This window comes from Morone saxatilis, unplaced genomic scaffold, assembly GCF_004916995.1.
Source record: "Morone saxatilis isolate NCDOM2014 unplaced genomic scaffold, NCSU_SB_2.0 Contig11, whole genome shotgun sequence".
Classification (NCBI taxonomy): Eukaryota; Metazoa; Chordata; class Actinopteri; family Moronidae; genus Morone; species Morone saxatilis.
This window is the reverse complement of record NW_023339663.1, coordinates 28829210-28838244: the sequence shown is the minus strand read 5'-3', so window position 1 is coordinate 28838244 and position 9035 is coordinate 28829210. Positions and strand designations below refer to the sequence as shown.

At 40.8% G+C, this 9035-nt stretch overlaps 1 protein-coding gene across 1 annotated transcript in view; it reads right to left on the bottom strand.

Moving 5' to 3' along the window:
* Nucleotides 1-9035, bottom strand: part of chsy1 (chondroitin sulfate synthase 1) — a 55366-nt gene that overhangs the window by 8661 nt on the left and 37670 nt on the right. The window lies entirely within an intron of this gene.

Sequence of the window (9035 nt, the reverse complement as noted above, 5' to 3'; positions counted from 1 at the left end):
CTTTAGAAACAACTTTTGCATATTCAGAGATAACTTCTGAAAAATGTCTTAGTTAGCCCACACTGTGCATGAATCCAACAAACACAGCTATGTTTTCCTTTCCTGCATGCTTAGAGCAACATCAGAGTTACTGGGCTTCAAACTGCTAAAACAGAGACATTCCAGTTCCAGCATCATTCTCTGAGTTTTCTCAGTTGGAAATTGACCAAATTAAAAAAAACAAACAGGCTGACAGATGTTTATCTTTTCCAAACTTTTTTCCAGAGCACAGCAGCAGTGTGATCAAGCAGGCTGTGTTGTGTTGTTCTTCTGAAGAAATGCCCACAGGGATGCAAGCACCGACATGTTCTTGTCAGTCCACTGCAGCACAACCACAAAATGTAAATCACAATCTGTTCATCTCACATTAAGCACTACAGTGTCAGAACTGCATCCATCTAGGCTGCTGCTGCTGACGCTGACAACTATCTGACCGGCAGCCTAATAAAAACAGCAGAGCAAAATCACATGTAAAGTAGCACAAAGTTCAAAAACATTTATCATTTGATGTCAGTATGTAAAATCTTTGGCAGTTGGATTTACTATTGGTTTCCTCTACTGCACAGTCATGTTCCAGCTAGGTCATTGCTAGTCTAGATGATTCAACACATTGGCAGGGATCCCCGGTTCACAGAGACGCTGGAGAAATCTAGACAAGGACCGAGTAACACTATCCCCTCCTCCAGCAACTACACTCCACTGTTTCCATGACAGCAAACCTCTGAGCCCATATTCTGCTCGTCAAATTTGGAGCTTTAAGTGAGAGTTCTTTTACACCTTTTTTTTATCTGATAAGACATTTTATAAATTCCATTTTAATCTTTTTAGAATAAATCTGCCTATACATTTATTACACTGCAGTCTTGCATAAGACACATGTTTAAATAATTTGTACACTATATACAGTACATTCGGACATTTAGGCCATAGTGTTTACTGTCTCAGTTAATTGTAATGAGTTCAGATCTCAGCCATGTAATAAGACTTACAGAAACGTAACTTCAAGACTGCTAATATTCAGTTGTTTTCTTCTCGTGAAATGATCCCATGTGAAGATTCAATTCAACAATGCATGTGTCTTCTAACAAATATTGTATGTATGGTATATCAAAGCCTGATATATGTTCTTCCTCAGTGCCATGGAGCTCCATTGTCCAAAAACTACAGTTAACAGTTCTTTTAAGAAAATGGCTTAGCCTTTTTAAACCATGAAAGTATATTTGTGTGGCATTTTAAAACATTTACACCTTCAGTATGAACCAATTAACCTTGCAAGGCAGCTGGACCCACAAGATCACGTGAGAATCCATCTTCCCAGACTTCAAACTATGTGCTTTTGTCCAACCACAGTGGTTTGGAGCAGTGGTTCCCAGTGTGTAATTTAAGATTTCTTACACCCATCTTAAAATCAAGAAGCCCTCACAACCCCCATGAAGTTTTAGTGACCCCTAATCCACTAGTTTAGACCAATCAGTGTCCTATGAGGAATTACTGGCAACTACGGTATGAGCTGTGTGAGAAGTGACTGTTAGCCTAGATGCTGCTAGCATCAGTTCTAAAAGAAGAGCAAAGAATGGCACTGAATGCTTTAGTCCATGGAAAAGATGTTTTTTCTCTTTTCCCGACTGGCTTCAGTAAGAGTTTGACTACGTTATGTGGTTCGTTGATCTGATTGGTTGAAGTTGTGTGATAGACAGATGGTTCATTCATCTGCCAAGTAGTTTTTGAAAGTGCCTGCCCTTTTTCAAACGGTTTCCAACGACGACTTCCCAGATGGTTCTCTTTAAGGAAATGATGGAGCCTTTTTTTTTTTTTTTCTTTTTTTTAAATAAAAGTATATTTCTGTTTTTAAATATTTACAACTTCAGTAGGAACCAGTGGGTTTGGGGCTGAGTACCATAGATAATAGGGTAGGGAAGGCAGAAAGTACTCAGAGACAGACTAGCACACAGCATTTTCATGAAATTTGATGACAATAAGTAAAATATAGACTCTAAAGTGCAAGTGCATGTCTGAAAGGAGTTTATTTTTATTTTCTGTGACATTCAATCAGTAGCAGTCTTAATCATAAATCATAATGTAATGAATCTTCTGGTCAGGCTTTATGTGTCGCACAATAAGGTGATACGACGATCACCTTGATGAGTTCCATTATTACTTCCACTGGATATGAGCTCTTATTACACCAGCATGCTGAGAACACTAATAAAGGAGGAATGTGAACAGGCCCTTTGGTTTGTGTGTCCACTGAGGATAGGGCAGGACTGGGTGACAGGGAGCAGAACAGGCCATTTGTTCCCTCCAGCCGGTGGCTCTAGATGTCTTCTTTAGCTCAGGCTCCCAGGGAGACATGGGAGATATGCACTGTTACGACTCAATTACAGAGACAAGCCCACGTGGAAAAAACCTTTTCTCAGATTTCTCACAAAACCCAACTAGAATTCTGACAATGACTCTGAAGCTATTATTAAAAGAGATTTTTCTCAGATTCTGACTTAATTCTGTGCATTTGTATACATTCAGTCCCTAATGATATGTTTTTTTTTTTTTAATAATGAGCCAACAGTCACACATAATTACATCTGAAGCTGCAGTGGAAGAAATCACTATAAGACAACAGATAAACAGTATTACTCCTGATCCTCATGACAACATCCTCCCACCTGGGGGACTCATGGGACCCCCCAGATTCCCGATCTGATATCAGCCTCTGGTGGACATGGCCTCAGCCTGAAGTCCTTATCAGTCTTTAACATTGCAGCCTCTCTTTTGATTCACCTGTGCCAAAATGGAACCTCATCAGGTGGACAGATAGGATGTCAACAGGCCTCAGGGACAGCTGATATGTCCACATGAAGAGTGGGTTGAATAAGTGCTTCTCTCTGAAGTCCCAGTTAATGATGGAGCAACAGCTCTCCTTACAATAACTAACATCTGTGAATATTACATTTGTTTTTGTGGTACATTTTGAAAACGCTGCATAATAAAAAGAGCCTTTGTTCCAATGTCATTATCTCTCCAGCGTCTCACATATTTTTTTAATAAATTAAAACCTGATCTCAGTAGTGGAGTGTTGAAAAGAAGTCCTCTAAAAGCCCAGTATTGAATTTCTACCTTTGGCAAAGAATCCAGAGACAAAGCTCAGACAACTGCCACAGAACAGAGAGGAAAATCCACAAAGGTCCTTTGGACTTAGGGCCAAAAAAAGCACTAATGCAAATACCACATTACCTGTACCTCATCTCATGAGTCAACAGACTACAGTATACTTCTTCAGAGGTGCTTGTCGGATGGTCAAATACCTATGGAAACCCCCCTGTGCCTGACCATTTCTGAAACTTTCCAAAACCAATAATCTGATCTTCACGCCCATTTCCGACATGGTTGGACAACATGTCGTTTGAACCACTTCTTCTCCAACACTGCCCTAAGGAAGGCATACAGCCAAGCACGTGGCAGAAGTACATCAATAGTGTCTCACATGGAAAGCACCCCAAACACAGGAAACACAAGATACAACTCTTTCTTCATGTAGACCACTTTCAGTAAAACCACCCAAAAGCCTGATCTGCCACAGTCATCATACTGGTGCAAATCTCTGTTAAAACTAACTAACTAGTGTGTATGTTATCAGTTTGAAAGAAAGCATCATAGTCATAGTAGTAGTCATTCTCTAACCACAATGACTTCACACAAGGCAAAAGCAGAACTACACACTTGCTTCACTTCCGTCTAGATAATGCTGCACTTTAACAGATGCACTCAGTGTTAACTCAGCCTGATAGTGTTCCCTGAATATTCACCAGCACTAACAGAGGTCTTCATCACATTGAACCTATTGAACCTAAAACAGACCTCTATTTACCAATCAATTAGGCGTATCCCTCCTTGTACAATATCCAATCCTATATCGGTATCAGGTGCCAACAGTGATGTAATTTCATCAGGACTGACATTTCCAGATCCACGTACAGATCCAGATTTCACAGAATGATGCTTTTATGAATTATCAATATGTAATAATGCGATCTTAACCTCAAATTAAGCATCTGCAAATTCAGGTATTGGCCTCCTGAAACTTGGCACACACGTCCCACATGGCGCAATTTACATTTATATTGATGTTCTGTAGTCAAGAATTGCTCGATAGGCACCCCCATACAAATTTAAACAACCAGCCCCGGTGTCCTGTTTAGGGGACATGAATGAAAATTGGCAGGCATATAGAAAGTTAGGACGTACAAAAAAGCCTCTTGGACCCATAACCCAAACCCCACAGAAAGTCGGTCATTTTGATTTTGATTTTTACTTTCGGCGGCCATTTTGATTTTCATTTTCACTTTCGGCAAATTTTTGCCATGTATTTGAACGAACTCCTCCTAGGGAATTCATGTGATCTCCTTCAAAATTGGTTAGTACAGTCAGAAAATGTTGCTGATTGAACGCTGTGCTATTTGTGACTGTACGTTAAAGGGCTTGTCCGTGGCTTTCCGTTAAAGTTGGCCATTTTGAATTCCATGGCCATTTTTCGCATTGTATTTGAACGGACTCCTTATCGGGGACTTATCAAATCTACTTCAAAATTGGACAGTACAATCAAAAAAAGGTGCCGATTAAACTTTGTGTCCCAGATCTTAGCTATTAACTTAAATGCTGAAGAATTCAGCATGGTAAAAGATCTGAAGCGGGGGCCTAATCCCGCAGTGACTTTCATCATGTCATACCAGAGGTTGCTCTTACTCTGATCACCCCACACGCCAAGAATCAAACATAAACTTGAGAGGCAAACACACTTTCATCTTGTATTTAAAACAGCACACCAAAAATATCCACTAAAAGACAAACACAGAAAGGCGAGCCCCTGAAGGCGGGGTTACTGGCTTTGTAAGAGAGCCCTCTACCAGGAACTGGGATCTTCTGACACACGCCAAAACTCTTGACCCTATGACAGTTATGCAATTTCAATGACAAGCAAAAGGAAAACAAACTGGAGCGTTGACAGAGAGAGGATGGATGTCAAGCGCTTAGAACAGAGGCAATGTGATGCTGGTGGTGGTTGTGCAAATATACAACGAGGATACATATGTCCTGGACTGCACCCTGACACAACAATAGAGGGATACATCTCCCTCAATTCATCCTCCCTCTTAAAATACTAGTCCATTACCAGGAGGGTCTGGGATCATCCCATTCAGAGCTTATGCGGTTTTAAAGAGGACTCTTTTTCTGAGACTGATTTCATATATGCTTTCCACAGAATCACTGATTCATTTTATACATCTGGAATGACCAGAAATGTAATATGATTTGATTCAATGCATGTTAATAGCAAAGTGCCACCAGTTCAGTCTTTTTACGCTACCACTACCCCAACAGAGGTTACTAAAACATGAGTTACTATGACCTGGAATATCAGACTGAAAAGTTTTTCCAAAGTTTGATCAGGTGTGATATGGATAAGGCCTTCCTGTCATCACGGTCCCACAGCAGTCAGTCATCATGCTAAGAAGAAGGCAACAGCTGACAGCTGCTTCATTACCGTCTGCCTGCCTGCAGAAGACTCGACCATGGGCGGGGCGGATCCATGGCATGAACTGCTTTCTGACATCAAGGCAAGAGCCTAAATTAAAACCTTCCATGAAAGCGAAGGGAAAAACGACCCAATATTGGTCAGATTTTTCTTTTTTTTTTATTGTTGAAGGTAATTATAGCTGTGCGGTGGGCAGCAGCATACTTGTGGAGTCCTGCTGGTCCATGGAGCTAGCATTTAGTGAGTGCCGCCCAAGGAAGCTGTAGGAAGAACAGGAACTGGGACGTGGGTGTAGGAAAGCTCTGAGACAAGTGTTTCTACACACACTCAACAACTGAAAGTGAATATGTTTATGCAAGCCTATAATCTGCACCTCAGTCCCTGCCCTAAACAATCTCTCCATTCCAAAAGCAAAGCTCCCTTTGAAGTCCATGTTCTCACCCTGCCATGTTTGGAGCTCTTATCACAGTGTGTGTAAATTAAGCAAGGAAGTGCATGAAACAGCACCTCGCACAGTTTCTCAAATTGCATCCTGTCAGAAGCTCTTAAATCCTCTGGAAGTTGTAGGATGACAAAGATGAAAAAAAAATGGAAGCGGAACATGTTCTCGCTGAAGGGGGAAATTACTTCGTTGCCACCACCTCCCAAGAAACTAAAGTAAAAAGACTAAATTGTTCACATGATTTGACACTAACCATGGCCAGATGACCTGTGGACACAAAAGATTACCCTGTGGCTGCCAAATGTTACACCAAGGTTTGTCCCCATACTGCAAGCCTTCACCAACCTAATGTTACAGTTCCACATCCCCATTTCCTTGGAGCCTTTAGTTCAACATTCTATGAAAACAGCAAACAGTACTCGTCACCAGACTACCGGTCGGGACAACTGAAACAAAAAACAAAACGCAACTAAAATTTAGGAGTGAATGGAGCTAAGAATTTAAGTGGCAAGAATACGACACATGTAGTACACATAATGTACTATGGTGTGTGCCACCAGTTTCCTAAACCAGCTTGTCATTACACAAGTTTACGTTTGGTCTATCAAAAATTCACTTGGCAACCAAATAGAGGGCCTTGGTGCCCCATAGGGCCAGTGCTTATAAATATTGGCATCTATCCCTGGTCCAGGCATCCCTGGTATTTTTTACTATTAAAATAATGACTGCATGTATGTATAAAGAGACCAAAAATGTGTCTCTCATGTTCTAGCTTTTCAAATAATGTGTTCAGATCAACAAGTCCCCAACTGAAGACAAAATAGGCTGTTCAAAGATCATACAAAGAATAAAGAAACCGACATTAACTGGTAGCTGGTAGTAGATGTGAATCGGGATCTACAGGTTTTGTGCTGTTGTTGCGCTACTTCCTCCTTTGCTACTAACAGCCATTATTCACACATTATCACACACACGCCATCAAAAGTTGCTTCTCAGGGAAATACACATATCGATCTTGCACGTACATTTGGACAAACAACCTATGTTACTGTTTTCCTGATGAAAACAAACTTATTTTATCCAACCATCCAAGGCAATCAATGGAGAACTACTGACATTAAAAAACAGTTGGTGAATATCAAACACTGATGTGTTCTCCCACGTGAACAGAGTTCTTCCTCTGACAGACCAATAGCTCATCTGTAGTGATCAACCAAGATACTGAAAGTACTCATTATATAGGCGAACTACCATTTGCTGTGTGTAACAGCTCCTCTGCCTTTTACCCATGTAGGTTTACAAGGTTTATTTTTTTTTTTAATATAGGAAAAAGTGTTCTCATTTCTTATGACATTCATGGAGGCTATTGAGTCAAACAGAAATGTAAAGAGAAACACTAACCAAGCCAGCCACCTACTTTCTATAAGTGCATATTCTTTCCCAAGGTCACAGAGGCTGTAGTGTTTTGCAGTAGAGTGCATTATATTGTATTATTTTGTATGTAAATGTTGGGTAGAGATATTAGAAGCACCTTCACCTTCACCTTCATTTTGGTCAATTACTTTTTTGTGTGTTCACAACTTTAAACAAACTTTCATGAAAGAACAGTATGTGATTATTCAGTGGGACTGTGCGATAGTTCAATATCTTATTATAGGTATTGTAATGATGTAACAAATCATGTTACATAGTCTGTTTCTCAAATGAATGATTCAAAGTTTGTTTTGCATGTTTGAGTCTGATTTAATGCATAACAGTGGAATACAGTTCATTACAGATGAGGGACCAACTGAAAGATCTATAATATGGCTGGAAAACCAGTGAAAGTACATCTGTTACTGTCTGTGCTTCCTTTATGGATACGGCATCTGAAATGATCTTTGTTTGGTGGCGGGGGAGAGGTGCACTGTTACAGCTCTCATGGCCATGGTGAGTGAGCAATGGAAGATGTTTCGTACAGTCGAATGAAGGTTTTGGCCCAATGCATGGGGGCCACGGCGGTACTGAGGCTTCCAGAACCACCTTAGTCAGTCAGTTCAATGTGTCAAGTGAGCCTGTGTGCCTCGGAGTGTGATATTTTTGCAGAACTGGTCCTGCTCACATCTTGTAGACATCGTGTATATAAAATTCTCTAACTATTCATGTTGGACATTTATTTGACATTTTGTTTTGTGCTTCATTTATGTCTGATACTGAAATGCATTTCCTCCTATTACCAATAAAGCCTGTGTCAAAAGACATCTGGGACGGAACTGCCAATTTTAACAGAAAATATCCCAAATTATAAAATATATTTTTCTAAAATGCTGAGTTCCTGATGCCCATATTGCCTCGGGGGACAAGAAAAATTACACAGGCAAAATGTCATCTGAAGTCTGGATATTTTACATACAGTCTACTTCAGGCAGTTGTCACCTTTCTTGTGTGAATGTACTACACAATAAAAACGGACAAAATCTTCTCCCACGGCAAGAGCAGTGAGTTTTACATTTCCACTGTGTTTGGAGTAAACAGAAAAACTGGTAGTATGCAAGTTTGATAGACATCCTGAATAGACAACAGACAACAGTGCTGCCCACAGAAGCTCTCACTTCATCAACAGAAATCTGTGCTAAGCACCAAGGATGGCAACAGATTCATTAGATTCAATAGAACAGATAATCTTGTAGACGATATCCGTATATGAATCCATCTTTTAGCCAAATGTTTCGATAGTTCTAACACACATTTGCTCTTGAGTTCCAGGAGTGTTTGGGGAATTCAGCTGTGCGGACCTGAAACATGTATACAGTGATCAGTTCCTCCCCCCAGCCCTGTGGCCTGCCCTTAGGGGGGGATGGCAGGAGCGGGGTACTAATTACAACCCTGTCCATGTTTGATCCCACCGACAGCATGGCCGTCCGACCCCCAGGTAAACTGGGCAACAGCTGTACGCCGATGGTTATGGCTCAAGGTCCAGATGTCACCACTGACACATGGAGCAGGCCTGGGAAACTCTCTGGGATGGTAAATGGTAAATGGACC